Here is a 12277-nt window from a genome sequence, read left to right on the forward strand (position 1 = left end):
CACCGCAGTGAGAAGCCCGTGCACCACAACGAAGAGTAGCCCCTGCTCGCTGCAACTAGAGAAAGCCCACACGCAGCAATGAAGACCCAACGCAGCCAAATAAATAAATAAATAAAATATCATTAAAAAAAAGAATAAACATAGTAAAAAAAAAAAAAAGATATGGAAGCACAAAGAGTTTAGGCAATTTACTCAAGGGTAACATTTTGGAATCCAGAGGATTTGAATCTAGGCAGTCTGGTGCAGAGCTCTTAATTGTTGTGCAATACAGATATTCTAAAAGAATGGCTGGATGGAGAGTTGAATAATTTGACACTTCTTATTTTTGCAGGCAATGACATATAAAAATAGTTAATTAGAATGGAGTATTTACTATGTGGTAAGCACCACACTAAGCACTTTATGTGCATTATCTAATGTTAATCATCACATGTCCCTGTAAGCTAGGGCACTGGAGATTTTAGAGGCAACGTAATGAAATTTACCAAAATATTAAAGTAATGTTTTGGGGAAAATATCTGGCAAGTTGTATACTGGATCAAAGTGAAGGTCAAGAGAAGTGAGAAACCAGTTATGAAGGTGTTCAAATAATCCAGGCAAGAGAAATGAGGGTTTAAATTTAGGGTAATGGAAGTGGGGGAAGTTAAGAAGAAACTAATATGAAATATTGTAGGAGTAGAATAGTTACTGTGTGGCAACTATTCATTATAAGAGGAAAGAAAAAGTGAAAAATCATTGACAAATCTTAGATTCAGAACCTAGGTAAATGAGAGAATTAATGATACAAGTGAGATCAGAGGAGACATAGAAGTGGAGGAAAAGATGAAGATGCTCTATCATGGGCAAATTTAAGAAGTTGATGGGGCCATTCGGTGGGAGTGGTTTAGGCCTTGAGAAAGGTAGACAAGAGCTCAGAGAAACTTCGAGACTGGGGAGATAGTCTTAGGGATGATCTGCATACAAAGCAAAGGTGTGAGATTGGAGAAAGCTAACACAGGACAGAGAGAGAAGGGGAGAGAGGCACTAAGGGATTGCTACAAGCTCCTTGAGGATGGGAAGTCTTTTCAGTCTACTTCTTCCCCTTGTGCCTCTATGTCTTTGTTCCCATCCCCCTCCCTCCTCGTCCTCCTCCTCCTCCTTTACCTAATGTATTGGTATATAATAGATACTCAGTATTGAATGAATGAGTGATGGAATAAAAGAATGAAGAAATGAATGAGGACACTTAAGAATACCTATATATGTGAAACTTAAAGTCAGAGAAGAAGAGAAATTTAAAATATTATTTAGCCAATGAATTACTATGCTATATAGATCCACATTATAGATGTAAGTTTTCTTCTGCAAGCCATATGTAAATGCGTTTCTTATAAATTCAATCTTATGAATCAAATGTATTAGAAACTTTAATAGCAAGAATATTGTCATTATTACTAGAGTTAATTGAAAAATCGTCTCATTAATATTTTGAATAAATTTGGATCACCATATAATACTAATCTTTACATTACAGTTTCACATGTTTAGAAGTTAGCTCCCTTCCCAGGAGAAAGTCACTTTTCTCTCGTAGCATATTTAACAACCCTCAGTATAAAAAGAAAGACAGAGAATTCCTTTTGTGAACCTATGTCCCTATTTCTTGGATTTTCTGGTATACGGGAGACAAGATTGCTTGTCACAGTAACACTGAAGAAGAATTTTTAAAAATGTATATTACATATAGAGGTATATATTGTATATAATTTATACTCAGTCACACATGTGAATTTAAGATATGTTTATGTCTTAAGTTATAATTATAAAGCTATAAAATCTGATATATATTTCTCATCTCTCATATATATATATATCAGAGCACATGTATATAAAATCCCTATATATATTATAGCTCATATATAAAAATAAGTTAATATATATGTCTGTTGTACATAGTACACATGTTTCCATCTGACATATTTCCTTTTTTTTTTTAACATCTTTATTGGAGTATAACTGCTTTACAATGGTGTGTTAGTTTCTGCTTTATAACAAAGTGAATCAGTTATACATATACATATGTCCCCATATCTCTTCCCTCTTGTGTCTCCCTCCCTCCCACCCTCCCTATCCCACCCCTCTAGGTGGTCACAAAGCACCGAGCTGATCTCCCTGTGCTATGTGGCTGCTTCCCACTAGCTATCTATTTTATATTTGGTAGTGTATATATGCCCATGCCACTCTCTCGCTTCGTCCTGGCTTACCCTTCCTCCTCCCTGAGTCCTCAAGTCCATTCTCTATGTCTGCATATTTATTACTGTTCTGCCCTGAGGTTCCTCAGAACCATTTTTTAAAAAAATATTCCATATATATGTGTTAGCATATGGTATTTGTTTTTCTCTTTCTGTCTTACTTCACTCTGTATGACAGACATTAGGTCCATCCACCTCACTACAAATAACTGAATTTCGTTTCTTTTTATGGCTGAATAATATTCCATTGTATATATGAGCCACATTTTCTTTATCCATTCATCTGTCAACGGACACTTAGGTTGCTTCCATGTCCTGGCTATTGTAAATAGAGCTGCAATGAACATTGTGGTACATGACACATCTTGAATTATGGTTTTCTCAGGGTATATGTCCCATAGTGGGCTTGTTGGGTCCTATGGTAGTTCTATTTTGAGTTTTTTAAGGAACTCCATGCTGTTCTCCATAGTGGCTGTATCAATTTACATTCCCACCAACAGTGCAAGAGAGGTCCCTTTTCCCCACACCCTCGCCAGCATTTATTGTTTGTAGATTTTTTGATGATGGCCATTCTGACTGGTGTGAGGTGATACCTCATTGTAGTTTTGATTTGCATTTCTCTAACGATTAGTGATGTTGAGCATCCTTTCATGTGTTTGTTGGCAACCTGTATATCTTCTCTGGAGAAATGTGTATTTAGATCTTCTGCCCATTTTTGGATTGGGTTGCTTGTTTTTTGATATTGAGCTGCATGAGCTGCTTGTAAATTTTGGAGGTTAATCCTTTGTCAGTTGCTTCATTTGCAAATATTTTCTCCCATCCTGAGGGTTGTCTTTTCATCTTGTTTATAGTTTCCTTTGCTGTGCAAAAGCTTTTAAGTTTCATTAGGTCCCATTTGTTTATTTGTGTTCTTATTTCCATTTCTCTAGGAGGTGGGTCAAAAAGGATCTTGCTGTGATTTATGTCATAGAGTGTTCTGCCTATATTTTCCTCTAAGAGTTTGATGGTAGCTGGCCTTACATTTAGGTCTTTAATCCATTTTGAGTTTATTTTTGTGTATGGTGTTAGGGAGTGTTCTAATTTCATTCCTTTACATGTATCTGTCCAGTTTTCCCAGCACCACTTATTGAAGAGGCTGTCTTTTCTCCGTTGTATACTCTTGCCTCCTTTATCAAACATAAGGTGACCATATGTGCGTGGGTTTAATCTCTGAGCTTTCTATCCTGTTCCACTGATCTATATTTGTTTTTGTGCCAGTACCACACTGTCTTGATTACTGTAGCTTTGTAGTATAGTCTGAAGTCAGGGAGCCTGATTCCTCCAGCTCCGTTTTTCTTTCTCAAGATAGCTTTGGCTATTCGGGGTCTTTTGTGTTTCCATACAAATTGTGAAATTTTTTGTTCTAGTTCTGTGAGAAATGCCATTGGTAGTTTGATAGGGATTGCATTGAATCTGTAGATTGCTTTGGGTAATAGAGTCATTTTCACAATGTTGATTCTTCCAATCCAAGAACATGGTTTGTATCATCTTTAATTGCTTTCATCAGTGCCTTATAGTTTTCTGCATACAGGTCTTTTGTCTCCTTAGGGAGGTTTATTCCTAGGTATTTTATTCGTTTTGTTGCAATGGTAAATGGAAGTGTTTCCTTAATTTCTCTTTTGGAATTTTCATCATTAGTGTATAGGAATGCAAGAGATTTCTGTGCATTAATTTGGTATCCTGCTACTTTACCAAATTCATTGATTAGCTCTAGTAGTTTTCTGGTAGCATCTCTAGAATTCTCTATGTATAGTATCATGTCATCTGCAAACAGTGACAGCTTTACTTCTTCTTTTCCAGTTTGGATTCATTTTATTTCTTTTTCTTCTCTGATTGCTGTGGCTAAATCTTCCAAAACTATGTTGAATAATAGTGGTGAGAGTGGATAACCTTGTCTTGTTCCTGATCTTAGTGGAAATGATTTCAGTTTTTCACCATTGGGAACGATGTTGGCTGTAGGTTTGTCACATATGGCCTTTATTATGTTGAGGTAGGTTCGCTCTGTGCCTACTTTCTGGAGGGTTTTTATCGTAAATGGGTGTTGAATTTTGTCAAAAGTTTTTTCTGCATCTATTGAGATGATCATATGGTTTTTCTCCTTCAATTTGTTAATATGGTGTATCACATTGATTGATTTGCATGTATTGAAGAATCCTTGCATTCCTGGGATAAACCCCACTTGATCATGGTGTATGATCCTTTTAATGTGTTGTTGGATTCTGTTTGCTAGTATTTTGTTGAGGATTTTTGCATGTATGATCATCAGTGATATTGGCCTGTAGTTTTCTTTTTTTGTGACATCTTTTTCTGGTTTTGGTATTGGGTGATGGTGGCCTCGTAGAATGAGTTTGGGAGTGTTTCTCCTTCTGCTATATTTTAGAGAAGTTTGAGAAGAATAGGTGTTAGCTATTCTCTAAATATTTGATAAAATTCGCCTGTGAAGCCATCTGGTCCTGGGCTTTAGTTTGTTGGAAGATTTTTAATCACAGTCTCAATTTCAGTGCTTGTGATTGGTCTGTTTATATTTTCTATTTCTTCCTGGTTCAGTCTCTGAAGGTTGTGCTTTTTTAAGAATTTGTCCATTTCTTGCAGGTTGTCCATTTTATTGGCATAGAGTTGCTTGTAGTTATCTCTCATGATCCTTTGTATTTCTGTAGTGTCATTTGTTACTTCTCCCTTTTCATTTCTAATTCTATTGATTTGAGTCTTCCCCCTTTTTTTCTTGATGAGTCTGGCTAATGTTTATCAATTTTGTTTATCTTCTCAACGAACCAGTTTTTAGTTTTATTGATCTTTGCTATCATTTCCTTCATTTCTTTTTCATTTATTTCTGATCTGATCTTTATGATTTCTTTTCTTCTGCTAACTTTGGGGGGTTTTTTTTTGTTCTTCTTTCTCTAATTGCTTTAGGTGTAAGGTTAGGTTGTTTATTTGAGATTTTTCTTGTTTCTTAAGGTAGGATTGTATTGATATAAACTTCCCTCTTAGAACTGCTTTTGCTGCATCCCATAGGTTTTGGGTTGTCGTGTTTTCATTGTCATTTGTTTCTATGTATTTTTAAAATTTCTTCTTTGATTTCTTCAGTGACCTCTTGGTTATTTAGTAACGTATTGTTTAGGCTCCATGTGTTTGTAGTTTTTACAGATTTTTTCCTGTAATTGATATCTAGTCTCATAGCGTTGTGGTCAGAAAAGATACTTGATATTATTTCAATTTTCTTAAATTTACCAAGGCTTGATTTGTGACCCAAGATATGATCTATCCTGGAGACTGTTCCATGAGCACTTGTGAAGAAAGTGTATTCTGTTGTTTTTGGATGGAATGTTCTATAAATATCAATAAGGACCATCTTTTTTAATGTGTCATTTAAAGCTTGTGTTTCCTTATTTATTTTCATTTTGGATGATCTGTCCATTGGTGAAAGTGGGGTGTTAAAGTCCCCTATTATGATTGTTTTACTGTCAGTTTCCCCTTTTATGGCTGTTAACATTTTCCTTATGTACTGAGGTGCTCCTATGTTGGGTGCATAAATATTTACAACTGTTATATCTTCTTCTTGGATTGATCCCTTGATCATTATGTAGTGTCCTTCTTTGTCTCTTGTAATAGTCTTTATTTTAAAGTGTATTTTGTCTGATATGAGTATTGCTACTGCAGGTTTCTTTTGATTTCCATTTGCATAGAGTATCTTTTTCCATCCCCTCACTTTCAGTCTGTATGTGTCCCTAGGTCTGAAGTGGGTCTCTTGTAGACAGCATATATATGGGTCTTGTTTTTGTATCCATTCAGCCAATCTATGTCTTTTGGTGGGAACATTTAATCCTTTTACTTCTAAGGTAATTATCAATATGTATATTCCTATTACCATTTTCTTAATTGTTTTGGGTTTGTTATTGTAGGTCTTTTCCTTCTCTTGTGTTTCCTGCCTAGAGAAGTTCCTTTAGCATTTGTTGTAAAGCTGGTTTTGTGGTCCTGAATTGTCTTAGCTTTTGCTTGTCTAAGGTAAAGGTTTTAATTTCTCCATCTAATCTGAATGAGATCCTTGCTGGGTAGAGTAATCTTGGTTGTAGGTTTTTCCCTTTCAACACTTTAAATATGTCCTGCCACTCCCTTCTGGCTTGCAGAGTTTCTGCTGAAAGATCAGCTGTTAACCTTATGGGGATTCCCTTGTATGTTATTTGTTCTTTTTCTCTTGTTGCTTTTAATATTTTTTCTTTGTATTTAATTTTTGGTAGTTTGATTGGTATGTGGCTTGGCGTGTTTTACCTTGGATTTACCCTGTATGGGACTCTGCGCCTCCTGGACTTGATTGACTATTTCCTTTCCCATATTAGGGAAGTTTTCAACTATAGTCTGTTCAAATATTTTCTCAGAGCCTTTCTTTTTCTCTTCTTCTGGGACCCCTATAATTCGAATGTTGGTGCATTTAATGTTGTCCCAGAAGTCTCTGAGACTGTCCTCAATTCTTTTCATTCTTTTTTTTAATTCTTCCCTGAGGTAGTTATTTCCACTATTTTATCTTCCAGCTCATTTATCTTCTGCCTCAGGTATTCTGCTATTGTTTCCTGCTAGAGAATTTTAAATTTTATTTATTGTATTGTTCATCATTGTTTTTTTGCTCTTTAGTTCTTCCACGTCCTTGTTAAACATTTCTTGTATTTTCTCCATTCTTTTTCCAAGATTCTGGATCATCTTTACTATCATTACTCTGAATTCTTTTTCAGGTAGAGTGCCTATTTCCTCTGCATTTGTTTGGTCTAGTGTGTTTTTACCTTGCTCCTTCAACTGCTGTGTGTTTCTCTGTCTTCTCATTTTGCTTAACTTACTGTGTTTCAGGTCTCCTTTTTGCAGGCTGAAGGTTCATAGTTTCCGTTGTTTTTGGTGTCTGCCCCCAGTGGGTAAGGTTGGTTCAGGGGGTTTTGTAGGCTTCCTGGTGGAGGCTACTGGTGCCTGTGTTCTGGTGGACGAGGCTGGATCTTGTCTTTGTGGTGGGCAGCAACACATTCAGTGGTGTGTTGTGGGGTGTCTGTGACCTTATTAAGATTTTAGGCAGCCTCTCTGCTAATGGGTGGGGTTGTGTTCCTGTCTTGCTAGTTGTTTGGCATAGGGTGTCCAGCACTGGAGCTTGCTGGTCGTTGCGTGGAGCTGGGTCTTAGCGTTGAGATGAGATCTCTGGGAGAGCTTTCGCCATTTGATATTACATGGAGCCGGGAGGTCTCTGGTAGACCAATGTCCTGAACTCAGCTCTCCCACCTCAGAGGCACAGGCCTGACACCCGGCCAGAGCACCAAGACCCTGTCAGCCACACGGCTTAGAAGAAAATGGAGAGAAAAAGAAAGAAAGAAAGAAAAAATAAAATAAAGTTATTAAAATAAAAATAAAAAATTATTAAAAATAAAAAAATTAAAAAGTAATAAAAAAAAGAAAAAAAAGAAAGAGAGGAGTGTAACCAAACCAAAAAAGAAATCCACCAATGATAACAAATGCTAAAAACTGTACCAAAAAAAATAAATAAAAGGACAGACAGAACCCTAGGACAAATTGTAAAAGCAGAGCTATACAGACAGAATCACACAAAGAAGCATACACATACACACTCACAAAAAGAGGAAAAGGAAAAATATACATATATCTATATATATAAAAAAGAAGAGAGCAACGAAATCAATAAACAAATCTACCAATGATAATAAACTGTAATTACTAACTAAGATAAATATAAAACCAGAAACAAATTAGGTGCAGAAAGCAAACCCAAGTGTACAGTTGCTCCCAAAGTCCACCACCTCAATTTTGGCATGATTCGTTGTCTATTCGGGTATTCCACAGATGCAGAGTACATCAAGTTGATTGTGGAGATTTAATCCGCTGCTCCTGAGGCTGATGGGAGAAATTGCCCTTTCTCTTCTTTGTTTGCACAGCTCCCGGGGTTCAGCTTTGGATTTGGACCCTCCTCTGCATGTAGGTCGCCTGAGGGCGTCTATTCTTCGCTCAGACAGGATGGGGTTAAAGAAGCAGCTGATTCTGGGGCTCTGGCTCACTCAGTCCGGGGGGAGGGAGGGGTATGGAATGTGGGGTGAGCCTGTGGCGGCAGAGGCCAGCGTGACATTGCACCAGCCTGAGGCGCGCGCATGTTCTCCCGGGGAAGTTGTCCCTGGATCACGGGACCCTGGCAGTGGCGGGCTGCACAGGTTCCAGAAGGGGAGGTGTGGTTAGTGACCTGTGCTTGCACACAGGCTTCTTGGTGGCTGCAGCAGCAGCCTTAGCATTTCATGCCCGTCTCTGGTGTCCACGCTGATAGCCACAGCTCACGCCCGTCTCTGGGGCTCGTTTAGGCGGTGCTCTGAATCCCCTCTCCTCATGCACCCTGAAACAATGGTCTCGTTATAATCGTCTGTCTCTTTATAATCTTCTGTCTACTCCAACTAAGATGTCTTTTTGTAGCCACTATCTCTTTGCAGAGCTCAAGAGTAACAACACTAGTCTTGCAAGTTATTTTTTGTAATTCTCCATGAAAAAGATAAAAAACTTTTTGCCTGTGAAAGCAGTCACTACTAATTACCCTATTGTAAATGTGTGTTATTGTTTGACACAGGGAATTCACCCAAACAGATTCAGTTATACTAGGATCACACAGTAAGGGTTGCTTGTTATGCCAGCCATCAGAATGTATTAGATCAATTGTAATTAATTGTACATATGTTTTTAACCTAATATCAAAAAAATAAGTTGAAAATACTGAAAAACTAAGGTTAGTGATGAATGAAATATGCTTAATCACATGAAGCAGTTAACATTTGTTCATTTATTTACCCTTCATCGTGCAAACCCCTATTTCAAGACAATATATCATTATATAGAATTATTGGCCAATAGTTCACATATCCCACTGTGAAATTCCTAATGGTAGATCTTCCCTCTTCCCTTCAATACTAACATGAAAACATATGACCTGTGCTAGCCAATCAGAGGCTCCCATATAAGACTTTGCCACTTCAAGAAGTAATATAGAGACACAAGGACAGTTAAAAACCATTTAAGTCTGAGTACAAATGATAGCATGATGAAGACCATAGCAAATTTATATAATGTTTTAAAAATTGAAAACAAATTAAGCATATTTCTTATTTTAAGTCCAGTGCCTGTGAATCCAGTTTGCCTCCTGAGCAATGGCAGTGGGCAATGACTCAAACCTAACTGATCTTATCACTCTGTCCTCCTGGGTTGGGGAGGGCCCACACTGGACCAGTGAGGTGTGTCTCCCAGGATTTTTAAACTTAGTGCGGTTGGTGAAGAGTTTCTTTTTCTCTGGTAACAAAGATGTAAGCTTTGGGTCTCAGAGGTTCTAACAGCCCATCCTACTGCATCGAGAAGGTAGTCTCAGACAAGAGAAACTAGAGAAATGATGGCAGATGTTGAGAGGAAACTTACAGAGTTTAAATTTCTGGTTGTCTTCCACTCTGTCTCTGTGATTCCTGCGGTTTGGTTTTGTACATCAATGTATTCCCCTTCTTTCTTTTTTTTTTTCTGGTGGTGTCATTAGGATTTTCTATGTATAGTATCATGTTATCTACAAATAGTGATAGTTTTTTTTTTTAACATCTTTATTGGAGTATAATTGCTTTACAATGGTGTGTTAGTTTCTGCTTTATAACAAAGTGAATCAGTTATACATATACATATGTTCCCATATCTCTTCCCTCTTGCATCTCCCTCCCTCCCACCCTCCCTATCCCACCCCTCTAGGTGGTCACAAAGCACAGAGCTGATCTCCCTGTGCTATGCGGTTGCTTCCCACTAGCTATCTATTTTACGTTTGGTAGTGTATATATGTCCATGCCTCTCTCTCACTTTGTCACATCTTACCCTTCCCCCTCCCCATATCCTCAAGTCCATTCTCTAGTAGGTCTGTGTCTTTATTCTCGTCTTGCCACTAGGTTCTTCATGACCTTTTTTTTTTTCCCTTAGAGTCCATATATATGTGTTAGCATACTGTATTTGTTTTTCTCTTTCTGACTTACTTCACTCTGTATGACAGATTCTAACTCCATCCACCTCACTACAAATAACTCCATTTCGTTTCTTTTTATGGCTGAGTAATATTCCATTGTATATATGTGCCACATCTTCTTTATCCATTCATCTGATGATGGAATTTAGGTTGCTTCCATGTCCTGGCTATTGTAAATGGAGCTGCAATGAACATTTTGGTACATGACTCTTTTTGAATTATGGTTTTCTCAGGGTATATGCCCAGTAGTGGGATTGCTGGGTCATATGGTAGTTCTATTTTTAGTTTGTTAAGGAACCTCCATACTGTTCTCCATAGTGGCTGTATCAATTTACATTCCCACCAACAGTGCAAGAGTGTTCCCTTTTCTCCACACCCTCTCCAGCATTTATTGTTTCTAGATTTTTTGATGATGGCCATTCTGAGCGATGTGAAATGATATCTCATTGTAGTTTTGATTTGCATTTCTCTAATGATTAATGATGTTGAGCATTCTTTCATGTGTTTGTTGGCAATCTGTATATCTTCTTTGGAGAAATGTCTATTTAGGTCTTCTGCCCATTTTTGGATTGGGTTGTTTGCTTTTTTGTTATTGAGCTGCATGAGCTGCTTGTAAATCTTGGAGATTAATCCTTTGTCAGTTGCTTCATTTGCAAATATTTTCTCCCATTCTGAGGGTTGTCTTTTGGTCTTGTTTATGGTTTCCTTTGCTTTGCAAAAGGTTTAAGTTGGATTTCTATGGTTTGCCACCTAACTGGCCTGAATAAAGTATGGTCCTTCACAGATGAATTTGTACGTATCATTCTGTCAGTGCAATCAGTTTTTAAAGTCAATTGGCAAATTAGAAAATATGCACTTTAAAAATGAATAAGATTTTATAGAAATGGTGGAGTCTTATATGTAATGAAGATGAACTATAGAAATCCTTTAAACACACACACACACACACACACACACACACACAGAGCCTATTCTAGACAAAACACTAATCCATCCACTAAGAATACGCAGTTATAAGGGAGAATCTTGTAATAATTGTCTACAGTAGAGGAATAGAGTGATTAAACAACTCTGGAGTCACCCATATTAGACTCAAGTCCTGGCATTGTCTTTTATTAGAAGGTGATTTAAAATATCTTTCATAACTTTGCTCTTAGTAGTGCTTGTTTCATAATATTCTTGTGAGGATTGTATCTATTCATGTGTAGTGCTTAGCAGAGAGCCTGTTAGAAACTACAGTGAGCACTAAATAAAAGTTAGCATTCATTATTAGCATAAGGCTAGAGGTTATTTCTATCCAAAGTCTGATATTTTATGAAGCAACACTTTGTCATTATAGGTAAGGGTTATTGTCATCCCTTTGTATCTTCCAAAAAGATACATTTCAGCCATCATTTTCTCCCTCAACATGATTCATGGTTTAGAAATGATTTTTTTAAGTGAATAATAAGCAGATGGTAACCTTGGTGAGCTGAAGTTAATGGGGACAAAGAAAAACTTTGGTCAATTAAAGTCCATGGGAAACTGGTAATTAGTAGATTAAACAGTGATGGAATGGATAGTAAAACACAATTTTGGATGATGAATTGATTTAATCATAGTTGTTTTGTAATTAAAAATCAATTACTGTAAAGCAGGATGGGGGAAATGTTGCCTTTGCAGATATGGCAATGTTAAAAACAGTGAATTTAAATAGTCCAATAAAGTATTTATTCATGATATTCTCTTCCTGATCCATTTTTTCCCCTTAGGATTGATTACCTCAGCTTTCCTGACATAAACTTTTGTATGCTGACAAAGGGAGGTGAAGCAAAGCATCTTGATTAGCTACAATGTAGATCAATGCTTCATAGTGTTTACCAGAGCAAAGAGAAGGCATCCCACGCACTTGGAAGATGCCTTCCTAGACAAGCTGCAGTGGAAAGCCCGCTTTGCTTTTAATCACATTTTCAGACTTAATAAATTCTCAGCAGAAGTTCAGGTCCCATCAAGTAAACTT

The sequence above is a fragment of the Balaenoptera acutorostrata genome, chromosome 8 (assembly GCF_949987535.1).
Source record: "Balaenoptera acutorostrata chromosome 8, mBalAcu1.1, whole genome shotgun sequence".
Taxonomy (NCBI): domain Eukaryota; kingdom Metazoa; phylum Chordata; class Mammalia; order Artiodactyla; family Balaenopteridae; genus Balaenoptera; species Balaenoptera acutorostrata.